This window comes from Scyliorhinus torazame, chromosome 19, assembly GCF_047496885.1.
Source record: "Scyliorhinus torazame isolate Kashiwa2021f chromosome 19, sScyTor2.1, whole genome shotgun sequence".
Taxonomy (NCBI): domain Eukaryota; kingdom Metazoa; phylum Chordata; class Chondrichthyes; order Carcharhiniformes; family Scyliorhinidae; genus Scyliorhinus; species Scyliorhinus torazame.
The window spans coordinates 56,850,609-56,864,531 of NC_092725.1; the positions used below are offsets into that span (position 1 = coordinate 56,850,609).

General features: G+C 42.5%; 1 protein-coding gene across 6 annotated transcripts in view; it reads left to right on the top strand.

The window, feature by feature from the left end:
• The first annotated feature begins 1,214 nt into the window (after window positions 1-1,214).
• LOC140396152 (contactin-1-like) overlaps window positions 1,215-13,923 on the top strand; it is a 1,065,645-nt gene continuing 1,052,936 nt past the window's right edge. For 3 of the 6 annotated variants that reach the window (XM_072484364.1, XM_072484361.1, XM_072484372.1), the window contains exon 1: window positions 1,218-1,359. The gene's annotated coding sequence lies outside the window, so the exon portion shown is untranslated. Of the gene's footprint in view, window positions 1,360-13,923 lie in introns of all 6 variants that reach the window. The other 3 variants (XM_072484363.1, XM_072484362.1, XM_072484367.1) reach the window with 2 other exon arrangements.

Sequence of the window (13,923 nt, forward strand, 5' to 3'; positions counted from 1 at the left end):
CCCAAGATGCAGATCCAGCACCTTCTCAGGGTCAGCTGAGGTTGCGGTTTTAGCATCAATGCCCACACCCTGAGAATGAATTCTGAATTTTACTGGTGTATCCCATTGTTCTGAATTGCTATAATTGATGGGGCTGTCTTGTGGCACAGTGGTAGCGTCCCTGCCTCTGGATCAGGAGCTCTGCATTTCCAGTCCAACGCCAGGACTTGTTGGCCAAGGAAAGAGTGTTCATAATGTGATTTAACGGGCTGACAATCAGCACGGGAATCCTTCCACCACTTCCCTCACTATTCGCCAAAGAGTAAAAAGTGGGAAGATGCACTAAAACTATATATATATCGATGTTGCCCATATGTTGTACTGAAGCTAGACTGAACTCTGTATTCTAAGTGTGTGAAAATACTGATGTATGTTGCATTATTTTTCCTGGATGGGGGTGGGCGAGGGTGGGGGGGGGGGGGGGGGTTGTTGCCCAATTGTTGCTCCTGGCAACATGTTGCTGCGATACAATTGCTAGGTTGCCGGCGTTGTGGTAGAGATCATTGCATGCTTTTACACTTGGTGCCCTGATCTTTTGTTCTCCCAGTTTTATCCATTGCATCCGGTGAGTTCACGACCCCACTTTGATTTGGCTGCACTCCCTCCCTCTGTACCAGAGAGACACTCCCTAAACCGAAAATTGCACTGACGTGAAAATTGGGCAGGATTATCCTTGCTGATGTTAAGAATTATTAAAAAATAAGGTGAATATTTCTCCAGAGATGGTTTAAACTGCAATAATGCTCCCCCCCCCCCCCCCAATCAAAGAGGAGGATGGACTACTTAGAAAAAGGGGGCATAGTCTGCTTGCAAGTTCTCTGCAATGTCATTGAGGGAACCAGGTGGTGGAAAGGATGAGATGCAGACTCTTTTCCCTCCCTCATTTCCCTCGCCTGATGTCAGTTGCATGGTGTCAGTTTCCCTTGCTGCAATTGATATTTCGCCTGGCCACTGCTGCTGCAAGGGTTGGGTGGTGTGTGTTTCTGCAAACTCCGCAGTGCCCATCCTGTTTGACTCCACGCCGCTGCTGCCGCTGCGGTTGCAGTTTGACGCAGCCGGCGGAGCTACTGCAGCAGAGAGAGGAGAGGCCCTAGCCTTCCCTCCCACCCCCCCAGCCCCCTTCCTCACGCCGATAGGCTGCCCCGTTCCTGATTGACGTCGCGGCCGGCCAATGGGAAAGCGGCACTGCCACCGGCGGCTGGCCGAGCTGTCAGCCCAGCTCAATGCCCAGCTCGCAGGTAACACAGTGAGCGGCAGAGCCGGCTCCCCTCCAGGTGAGCTCCAACACTGTCCATTGACGTCCAATGCGACCCGCCGCCGGTAAGTGCAACTGACTGCAGTTATTTACCCCTCCTCATTGTCGGCAGCTGAGCTGTTGCTTTATTTATTTATTTTTGGTTAGCACAGCTTTGAGAGGCAGCAGCTTCTAAACTCTGGGTTTGGGCTGCATTTCAAACCCCCAAATGCTACCCCTCCACCATCCCACTCGCTCATTATTTACAACACCATTCAAACTTTCATCTGTGGGTTTTAAGAAATCAGTCTGAAAGAAAATCAGTTCATTGAAAACCTTTTTTGGCGGGCAAATGGATTCACTTTTGAACAGATGGGGTAAGTGGGGGACAGTCAGAGATATCGTCTGGACACGGGTAACGACCTGGCAGCGGACTTGAATATTTTAAGTCATATTTGAGCTTTTTGGCGACATCAGTTGGCTCTCCCCCACCCACCCCCATACCCCCAAATGTCAGCTTTATAAATTGGAGCAGTGTGAAATTATTTACCAAAGGTGGGTGGATAAATAAATGCAATTTCACAAAAATAAGTTGTTGGGCAGAGGGTTGAGTCTCGGATACATTCAATACAATTAAGTGCTCGGTTGTGTTGTAGGTCTGTGAATGGGTGTATGTGTGTGTTCCTCACTCGGGAGTGTGTCAGTGTTGGTAACATGCTGGGTTCATAATCAGCACACTGTAAGGAGAGCGATTAGCAACGGGAGAGTGAACCACGCATTGTGAACAATCTATATACCCTGGCAACACCCAGTGTGCAAAATTCTGCTTTGCTGTCTACTATCACCTGCATATTTTAACATAGCTGGGTTTAGTTTTAGAATATACTGAATGATTTTTACACTGCAGTCTGCAATCCTGGTGGGTGTCTGATTCAGGGTCGGTGGGCAAGATGACTTGATCGACCGCATCCTCCAGTTGGCATTATGTCATCCCTGAACAGTCTCTGGAGTTCTATGTTTTAGTGCAAGGGAGCATCAGGGGCGACATCATTGCAGGGAGGTTAACAGTACTCAATGGCGGGAGGGAGGTTTGTGATAATGATTGTTGGTATCACTAACAACCTGGGCAGTCGGGAGTAAATTTGAACCTGCCTACTACTCCATCTCCCCAGATGCCACCCTGGTTTCCCCCCCACTTCCCTGCATAATACTTTGGTGAACTGCTCCTCCTCTGCATTTTCCGCCTTCTTTCTCATTCACCTCGGGGAATGTGTCTAAACTTTGCCAATCAGGTTCCTAATGAGCGATTTCTAAGAAACATCATCTGGCTATCTGTGTGGGTCGTGGATGGTGAGCTGATGATGATGTCTCTCTTCCAACTGGCCTGTTGCTGACATTAGAGCACAGAATATACTACGCTGCCAGTAATTACCAGGAATCTCACTGACAGAGTAATGTATTCTGTTTGCAATTTAACATTGGTGACCTTCTGTTGTCCTCTAATTTACTGTAAGTCACATTGTGAAAGAACCATCACTATTAACACACTGGGAAGATTTCCCAGAATTTACATCGGATGGCCTAGGGTTCAGTGACCACGGGAAAAACATAGGGGGGCTAAAACCTAGCTCTAAATCATCATTTAATGCTTCTGGTGCGTGGTCTGTGTGATACTGTGTCGAGCCAAGTCTCGGGAGGAAGTGAGGAAATGCTTGAATGAGAATAAAACAAGAACATGGGTACATTAAAGAACCAATCTTGGAATAGTTGAGACATCCAAGTTGAAGGAGTCTGCATTTAACATCAGACTTATGGAAATAGCCGATATCTTAAAGATTGGATACTTGTTAGGGTTCTTGCCTGGAGTCAGTTGAAACATATTATGGATGTCTGCCCCAATTGGTTCAATGAGGCTGCAGGGTCTGATAAATGCAGGTCAGCCTTGCACATGTGTGAGGTTTGGGCGGGGCTCTTTAGCCTTTGTTACAGTCCAGTTTGCAGAAGGTACTCTGAAGATGAAACCCACGAGGAAGGCAGTGGGAAAAATCTACTCGTCTGTAGTAAGTTACTCAAGAATCTTGTGAGACTCTGGCTGGAACTTGCCTTCTGAGAGTGTGTTCGTGGGTTATATTTCATGACAAGAACCATCGCTGTCCACTGGCGATCAACTTTGCAACATAATTGAAGAAAAGTCAGCAAACTTGAAAAGTCTCTTCTGCTCCATGCGTATTTGATATAAATACTGGCGCTTGATGCCAAGTCGGTACATGGCATTACAACCAAATGCTATTTGATCAGCAAAAACATCCAAAGCAAAATTTGTTCAATTTTCATGCAAAGCAGCTTTCTTCCATTATGAATAAAAATGTGTAAGTTTCCAACAGTAATCTCTCCTGATTTCTCACTTCTGACTAATCTGATCATTATCCATTTCAAAGCCAAAAAAACTCATTTTTGCTCAATTAACCTTTGTTTAAGAAAAAAATCTCTCTGCCTACTGAATATTTTGTTTCTTTGCTAAATAAAAGATTTGGGGGGAACAAGGGCAAGGGTTCGGTCGCCCCGATTTGTTATTTTGATTAGCCAGCAGTCTGTTTTAGATCATAACCGTCACATGTGCAAAACATTTGTCGTTTGGGGAAAAAAAAATGAAGAAAAAAGTGAACGGTTTGTTTCAGGTCTCGGATAAACTTCTACAGTAAGAGAAAATATGGCCCCGTTGACCTGTAGATTTGAGTAAGAGTGGTTAGCCTCTAATTGATGTTTCTGCGATAATTTGTGATTTTTGGGACATCAGCTGGCAGATTAAAGAAAGAATTTGTATTGCACCTTTGCACCCTCACAGTGTTCCAAAGTGCTTCAAATTTAATTAAGTCGTTTTCTGAAGTGAGGTCACCATTGTAATGTAGGAGAAACAGCAGCCAATTTGTTCATAATCGATTTTAAATCTTTTAATTTGAGACAAATTTAAGAAATAGGAGCATGAGTGGACTCCTGTTGAGCCTGCTCTGCCATTCAACATGATCATGGCTGATCTTCATCTTCAATTCCACTTTCCTGCACATCCCGCATATTCCTTGATTCCCTGGGAGACCAAAAACCTGTCCGTCCTATCCTAGCATTTGTTATGTTTCATCCATAACCCTCCGGAATTCCAATGATTCACAACCCTTTGAGTGAACAAATTTCTCCTCGTCTCAGTCTTGAATGATCTTTAAACTAAGTGTGTCCTTATCCCGAGATTGTGTCTCCATGTTTTATATTCCCTAACCAGTAGGAACCATCTCTCTGCATCTCCCCTATTGAGCCCGTTCAGAATTTTGCAGGCTTCATTGCGATCACCTCTTATTCTTCTAAAGTCCAGAGAATATAGGCCCAATTTACTCATCTTTTCATCACAGGCCAACCCTCTCATCCCAGGGACCAACCTTGTGAATATTCACTGGACCGCCTCCAAGCCTTCCTTAACTGTGGAGACCAAAACTCCAGAAGTAGTCTTGCCGAAGCCCTGTACAATTGGAACAAGGAGCCTTTGTTCCTGTACCCCAATCCCCTTTCAATAAAGGCCAACATGCATTTGCCTTCCTAATTGCTTGTACCTCTGTGCTAACGTTTTTGATTCCTTTACAGGCACGCCCAAGTCTGCCTGAGCTTCAACACTTACAAGTTTCACATCCTTTATAAAATATTCTGCTTTTATATCTTATCACCAAAGTGAATGACCTTGCATTTCCCCACACTATAAACCCATCTGTCATCTTGTTCTCTGCTCATCTAACCTATCTATATCTCTTTGCAGCCTCTCTGTTTCTTCCCCTTTCCAGCTAGCTGTGCATCATTATCAGAATTAAATACATTACTGTCTGGCTCTTCATCTAAGTCATTAATATAGATATGAAATAGCTGAGACCCCAGCACTGATCCTTGCAACGCGTCACTTGTCACAACCTGCCAACTTGAAAATTTCCCATTTATGCCCACTCTTTGCCTCCTGTCCATTAACTGATCCTCTATCCATGCTCCCAACTCCATGAACCTTTGGGAGCGTTTTCCCCCCTGCATTGCACCTTGGAGCATAATGGGAGAGGCCCAAATAGGCCGATTAGCTTAACATCTCTTGTTGGAAAAATGTTCGAATCAATTAATAAGGAAGTAATAGCAGTGCATTTGGAAAATCATAATCTAATCAAGCAGAGTCAGCATGACTTCATGAAAGGGAAATCATATCTGACTAATTTAGTAGAGTTTTTCGAGAAAGTCTCGGACAGAGTGGATAGAGGGGAACAAGTTGATGTGTTGTATTTGGACTTGTATAACGCGTTCAACAAGGTACCACACAAAAGTTAAGTCAGAAGATAAGAGCCCATGGTGTTGGAGGTAGCATATTTGCATGGATAGAGAATTGACTAATGGGCAGGAAATAGCGAGTGGGGATAAGGGGTTCTTTTTCAGGTTGGTGACCTATAACTAGTGGCGTTTCACAGGGATCAGTGCTGGGAACGCAACTGTTTACAATTTATATTAATGACTTGGAGGAAGGAAGCGAATGTACTGTAGTCAAATTTGCAGACACAAAAATAGGTAGAAAGGTAATCTGCGAGAGGGATACAAACAATTTGCAACAAGATATTGATAGGTTAAGCAAGAGGGCAAAAAGTTGTCAAAGGGAGTATAATATGGGAATATGTGAAGTTGTTCATTTTGGAAGTGAGAACAAAAGCGATATAATTTAAATGGAGAAAAATTGCAGAAAGCTGCTACACAAAGGAACTTGGGGAACTTGTGCATGAAACACAGAAAGCTAACACACGCATGCAGCAGGTAATCAGGAAGGCTAATGGCATGTTGGCCCTTATTTCAAGGGAATTGGAGTATAAGAGTCGGGAAGTCTTGCTGCAACTGTACAAGGTACTGGTGAGACCACATCTGGAGTACTATGATCAGTTCTGGTCTCCTTATTTAAGGAAATATAGTATTTACTTGGGAGGCGGTTCAGAGAAGGTTCACTGGGATAATCCTTGATATGGAGGGATTGATTCATGAGCAAAGGTTAAACAGGTTGGGACTCTGCTCATTGGAATGTGGAAGAATGAGAAGTGATCTCATTGAAACATGTAGGATTCTTAATGGGCTTGACAGGGTAAATGCTGAAAGGATGTTTCTACTCATGGGAAAGTCTAGGACCAGAGGCATAATCTCAGAATAAAGGGGTCCCAATTTAAGACTGAGATGAGGAGAAACTTCTTCTGAGGGTTGTGAGTCTCTGGATCTCCTTGCCACAGAGAGCTGTGGCGGTAGAATCCTTGTGTATACTTAAGGCTGAGTTTGATATTTAATCAGTAAGGGAATCAAGGGTTTACGGGGAAAGGGCAGGAAAGTGGAGGTGAAGAATGTCAGATCAGCCATGATCCTATTGAATGGTGGGGCAGGCTCGAGAGGGCTGAACGGTCAACTCCTGTCCCTATTTCCTCTGGGCTTATTAGTGGAAAGAGGAGCTGAAATGCAGGTTCAAGAAAGAGTTTCGGAGGAGTTGCGTAAGATGTGGCAAGGGTTTCCAGAGAGGAGGGCCTAAAGCTTCGCCATGATGGAATCAGTGGAGGAGAGAATACGCAGGTTAGTGGAGTTAGAAAAATAAAGGGCTCAAGGAGGGAAAGTGAACATGACGAAGGCGATTGCAGAGTTTGTATGAACAAGGCCGCTGAGGGCTTTCAACATGATTACTTCAAATTTCGAGGTGCTTTGTGACACAGAAGTCAGTATCAGGAGACTGGCAGTGAGAGCACTGAAGATGGTGGCATGGCCCTTCAAGTCTGATTGAAGGTGTCCCTCCAGATGCCGTATTTATCTTACTCTTCCACTCGTTCCCCCATACTCTTTAACATTTCTCTTACAAGCACCTAATTGCCTTTCAAAATAATTCATGGGACTATGCTTCATCAATAGGTTGGGATGAATAATTCTTTATTCAAAACACCATCTGTGTAAAGATTTTCTTTTCACCTCTTTGGGGTATAATTTCGGCAGGGTTTCACCCGATATACTGCAGAGTCTGGACCTGACTCTGGAAAGGTTGACCCAGGTCTCTCGCTCTCTCTCTGAAAGACATTGGCAATCTTTGCTCCCTCAGCTTGACACATTTATTTGCTTGGCTAAAAGGATGGTCTCTTTCCTAATGTTCACAACTAAAGGGACTTAATTACCTGTGATGCACGATCAATTGCTCAGAGACGAGAGTTGAATACAACTGAGGCTTTATTACTCTAAGATGTGTGGCCTCCTACAGCAGCTGATGAAATGGCTGCTGTATAGGGAGCACACATATTTATACTCCGCCTACTGGGCGGAGCCAGCAGGCAGGGACTACCCCCGTACCTGTAGTACAGGGTCTTACCACACATCTTCTAATATGTACAACAGTGGTGATTACCACAACCTGCAAAGGCTTGCATTCAAAGTATTGTCTTGCATCTTTGACTTTGTCTATATATATGTTTCTGGAACCTACGCTTCATTCACCTGAGGAAGGAACAGTGCTCCAAAAGCTAGTGATTCGAAACGAACCTGTTGGACTTTAACCTGGTGTTGTAAGACTTCTTACTTTACTCACCCCAGTACAACGCCGGCATCTCCACATCAATCTTAAATGGGCGACCCTTTATTTTTAAAGTTACCCCTCATTCTAGATTCTCCACATCCTCCCTGCCAATACCCCTCAGCATCTTGCATGTTTCAATCAAGTTGACGCTAACTCTTCTGAACTCCAGCGGATACAAGCCGAGCCTGACCAATCTTTCCTCATAAGATAATCTGCCCAGTCCAGGTATTAGTCTAGTAAACCTTCTCTGAACAGTTTTTAACGCATCTACATCCTTCCTTAAATTGGTCTTACCAATGCCCTGTATAACCAAAGCTTAACCTCTCTACGATTGCATTCAGTTCTCCTCACAATAAACAATAACATTCTATTAGCTTTCCTAATTACTTGCTTTACCTTCATGCTAACCTTTTGTGATTTGTGCACTAGCACACCTAGATCCTTCTGCACCTCAGAGCTCTGCAGTCTCTCACCATTTGGATAATGTCTTTTTTATTCTTCCGGCCAAAATGGACAATTTCACACTTGCCAACATTCAACTCCATTTGCCAGATCTTTGACCACTCACTTCACCTCTTTATACCCCTTTGTATCCTCCTATGTGCTCTTCACAACTTACTTTCCTTCCTATCTTTGTGTCATCAACAAATTTAACAAGCTTAACTTCAGTCCCTCTTCAGGCACATCCAAAATCATACTTGAAATCTCTCCAAGGTGTGTTATGTTAATTAAGCATTTTATAAGTATGGCTTTGGGAGTACTCACTTTGAGTCAGAAGATACAGGGTTGAAGAACTGGGCAAATGGCTGCTGAATTTTAGTTCAATCACAATTGGAGTACTGTAAATAATTCTGGTCTCAATATTACAAAACCGGACAGAGGCACAGGAGAAAGTACAAAACGGATTTGGATGGATGATATTAAACTTGAGATCGTACAATCGCCAGAAAAGACTCGTGTCTGCGTGGGTTTCCTCCGGGTGCTCCGGTTTCCTACCACAAGTCCGAAAGATGTGCTGTTAGGTAATTTGGACATTCTGAATTCTCCCTCCATGTACCCGAACAGGCGCGCCACAATGTGGCGACTAGGGGCTTTACACGGTAACTTCATTGCAGTGTTAATGTAAACCTACTTGTGACAATACAGATTATTATTATAAGACTAAACAACCTGGAGCTCTTGCATCCAGAAAGGAGAAGACTGAGAAGTGACCTGATTGGGACCTTTTAAGGGGTGCAATAGGGATGCAGTGAGGATGTTTCCAATTTAAAAAACAATCTTTTTACAGGATGTGGATGTTGCTGGCTAACCCAGGATTTATTATTACCCATCTCTAATTGCCCTTGATGAGCCACTTTCTTGAACCGATGCAGTACCTACACCACATGGTGTAGGTACACTTACAGTGCTGTTCAGGAGGGAGTTCCAGAATTTTGATCCAGCGACAGTAAAGGAATGGTGATATAGTTCTAAGTAAGGATGTGTGCCTCAGTGAGATACTTATATGTGATGTTTCAATGTATCTGCTGCCCTTGACCTTCTAGGTGGTAGAGGCCGCTAGTTTGGGAGGTGCTGTTGAAGGGTTCTTGCTGAGTTGTTGCAATGCATCTTGTAGCTGCCACTGAGCTTCAGTGGTGGAGTGAATGGATATTGTAGGTGACCGATGGGCTGCCAATTAAGTGGGCTGTTTTGTCCTGGATGGTGTCGAGCTTCTTGAGTGTTGTTGGAGCTAGACTCTTTCAGAAAGTGGAGGGTATTTCATCATCCTCCTGACCTGTGCCTTGTAGATGGTGTGTAGGCTCTGGACAATCAGAAGGTGAGTTACTTGCCACAGAATTCCAAACCTCTCATCTGTTCTTGTAGCCACAGTGTTTATATGGCTGATGCAGTGCAGTTTCCGCTCAATGGTAATCCCTCACGATGTAGATAATGGGGAATTCAGTCATGGTAATGGCATTGAATGTCAAGCGGCAATGGTTAGATTCCCTCTGGTTGGAGATGGTCATTGCCTGCTACTTATCAGCCCAAGCCTGGATATTGTTCAGGCCTTACTACATATGGACACTGATTACTTTAGTATCTGAGGAATCGCAAATGTTGCTGAACATTATGCTGTCATCTGTGGGCATCCTCACCTCTAACATTGGTTATTGATGAAACATCTGTCACTGGTTCGGTCTAGGGCACTCTCTGGGAAACTCCAAGAACAAAGAACAAAGAGAAGTACAGCACAGGAACAGGCCCTTCGGCCCTCCAAGCCCGTGCCGACCATACTGCCCATCTAAACTAAAATCTTCTACACTTCCGGGGTCCATATCCCTCTATTCCTATTCATGTATTTGTCAAGATGCCCCTTAAACCCCTGCAGTGATGTCCTGGGACCGGTATGATTTAACTCCAACGAACATAGCCATCTTCCTTTGTTCTAGTTATGACCTTTGATACCCATTCACTCTAGTTTTGCAAGGACTCCTCGACACCACACCCGGTCAGATGCTGCCTTGATGTCAAGGGTAGTCACTCTCACTTCACCTCTTGAGTTCAGCTCTTTTGCCAGTGTTTGGACTAAAGCTATAATGAGGTCAGGAGCTGAGTTGCCCTTTCTGAACCCAAATTGAACGTCAGTGAGCAGGTTACTGCTGAGTAAATGCCTCTTGAATGCGCTGTCGACGGCATTTTCCATCACTTTACTGCTGATTGAGATTAGACTGATGGGATGGTAATTGGTCAGGTTGTATTTGTCCTGCTTTTTGTGGACAGTATACAGCTGGGCAGTTTTCCACATTTCCGGGTTGGATGCCAGTGTAGTAGCTGCACTGGAACAACTTGTGTGGTTTGAAACTATAAGATGGTCACTCATAAATTTGATAAGAAAATCAGGAAACATGTCTTTCCCTACACCACATGAATTGCAGTGAATTCCATCTTCTCTAGGGCAATGAAGGATGAGCAACAAATGCTGGCCTGACCAGTGACACTCCCATCCCATGAAAGAATAAAAGAAACTCAATATTGAGAAATTGGGTGAATGCACATGGCAACAGTTGAGATGGAAAATATGGATGAATTGAAGGAGAGTTGAGAGAAGTACAAGAGTGTGAAAGGAATGGAAGGTTGTATTGATGGGTTGGATGCATTAAGATGGGAAGAGGCTCAAGCATGAGCATTCACACTGGCATAGATAGACTTTTTGGGCCAAATAGCCTGTTCCTGGGCTGTAAAATTTGAGGTGTTTGTATCTTTTCTCATGGAAGTGTAATTTAACCTGTATTTCTCAATTTTTGAGCTCACAGTCTCAGGATACAAGGTAGGCTACGTAGGACTGGGTGAGGTGAGGAGAAATCTGTTCACCCAGAGGATGGTAAACCTGTGGAATGCTCTGCCACAGAGGCTGTGCAGGCCAAGACACTGAATGTATTGAAGAAAGAAATACATTTCTAGACACTAAAGACGTCGAGGGATGCGTAAAGAATGGGAGTATGGCGTTGAGGTAGAGCATCAGCTATGATCACATTGAAAGGTGGAGGAGACTCAAAGGGCTGAACAGCCTACCTCCTGCTCCTATTTTCTGCTTCTATATTTGCGAATTTTTAAGTTGGGGCTATGGCTCCTGTTTATTCCTTTGTCCTTGTCTTGAGCGCTTGTTTGTTCAACGGATACAAATCGGAATAGCAATGAAGTTAAACGTATAGCCAAGGAACCCCTTCTTCCAGCCTGCCATTGATGTCATGAATGTTTTGACGAGTTGTCAGAGAACCCGAGACAGATTTTGGAGCGGGAGCGTGTGAGTTGGAGATGGTATTGATCATAGTGAGTGTCAGCTGGGAGCAGAAAGCAGAAGATGCATCATACTTGGAGTCTGAGCAGTGGGAAACCAGAGAGGACCCAGCTACAATTAAATTAGGTTGGAAGCAGGAGGGAGAATCAATGGATTAGAAGGTCAAGAACAAAAGGGAGCTGCTGCTTGGTTTGTTTGTAATGTATCTAATTAACTAAATCTGCCAATTATTATCAGCTTTACTAATTATTAACAGCTCTTTGGCATGTAACTTACTTAAAAATTAACCTTCAATTAATAGTTATCTCTGAAATGTTATTAAACAAAGTGCTGCAAATCAATTCAACTCAAAACTGATGATTTAATCGCTTAATAAGCCCAATCAGCAATAATGAAAAGTTATTAAATGTGTAATGAATGTAGTAATAATTATATATTATTTTTGTGATGGTAATGTTATTAAAAGCCTGGGTTAAGGTATATATTTGTTGCTGTAATATTATTAATGAATCTAGGTTAAGGTATCAAGATTGTGTCTGCTAAAACTATAATTAAGAAGTCATAAAAGGTGGGTCTTGATTGATTCTAACCATTTATTTATTTGCATATAGAGGGCTAATGGGATATTATTATGATTGCTGGAGATTCCCTGGAAGGTAGATAATTTATGAGGAGTTGTATTTAGTCAGGTCATGTGACATTTTAGTGCGTTACAGGTAATGTAATTAATGGGAGGAGCCAGGTCTGTCTGTAGTTTTGAAGTTTGCCATAGGATTTTCATCTGACAAGACAAAAGGATATTAAGTTGGACAGCAATTTTTCCAAATGTTGTTAGGTTGAGCAGAAGTGTACTCGTTCTGCTCCTCCAAACATCTCTACCCAACGAAACAAGTAATCTGTTTGTCAACTTTATTTATAAGTGGCATTTGAACTGTATTGGGTTGCTTACTTGGAGTTAGTAGCAGGTATAGATAGTTAAGTTTAAGTTTTTCCTTGTGTTGACGAACTGTTTAACTGATCATTGTAAAATTATTTTCTTTGATGTTAATGCTTTTAATTCTATGCTTAAATTAAAGTTTGTTTTAACATAAATTATTCCGAGCCATCACTCCTGGGGTGAAGCATCCTTTCTTCACCGTTTTACAAATTAAAAAAATGTTTGGATTTCTTGTCTGGCATCCTAACAACTGTTGGGGTCTGGCCTGGCATCCTAATAAATTCAACAGGAGTTTCATAATTTTTTAAAAAAATCGTCAGCTAATTTAACATTAAAATGTTTACTGAAGAGAAATAAATGCACAGGGTATCTCCAAAATGAAAGAACTGAGAAATTAAAGTTGACGAAAGGAAGCTGCACTGATCAAACCCAAAAACAAAAGGAAAGGGGGGGGGTGGAAAAATGGGGGGGGAGGGGGGAGAATAAGAGGGCGATAGGAGAAGAGTGGAATGACCAGAAGGATTACATTTGTGAAATATAAAAATTATTCAATGTAAGCTTTAAAAAATAATTTAATTGAGGATTATTGTCCATGATATATTTATCTTTAATTATTCCTATCTTAATATCTTGTTTTCAATGTGGTTTATGTCGAGATACGAGATTAGGTCTAGCCTATAAACTGAGTCAAAGAATTACATCATCTTCGATTTTACTTCCACTTGTGTGACAGAAATGGTTTAAGTCGCTGAATTGCTAAAATAAATGTGAGCTCTATTTTGTCACCTATAAAATACCGTAATCAAAAGTGTGGTTTTGATTTCAAGTGTAAGAAACTGGCTGGAGCTTGTATTGTTTCTGCAACCGTTTTCTGGATGGTCTGTCTCTAGTTGAAAACCGAAATGGTTTCATAACGGTCACTCAGAAATTTTGGGATCGAAGTATCCATGTCAAGATTAATTTGGGATGCAGTTAATGTACCAAAAGTAGGTTCCAGGATCCTGAATCACATATATTTTGGTTTCAGGGGATGGTTACTTTGTTGAGCAGAGATTTAAGTGTTGAGCTTCTATTTTTGTCAGCTTGGTATAAATTTAATCTTGCAATAAATGCCTCTCGTGATTTTAGCCTGATCTATATGTATAGTTGATCTGATAGTGATATATGGTTGGCTGTTTGATCATCTAGATACGAACAACAGGCCTGTTTAAGTGGTACAAAGATGAGTTACTTCACACACAAGGTTTAATTTTGTTTACATGTGTAAGTTTGTTTGATTAAGAAACACTTTACTGTGAACATGAAGAACAAAGGTTGAAGCTAGTTTACCTCAATGCCCA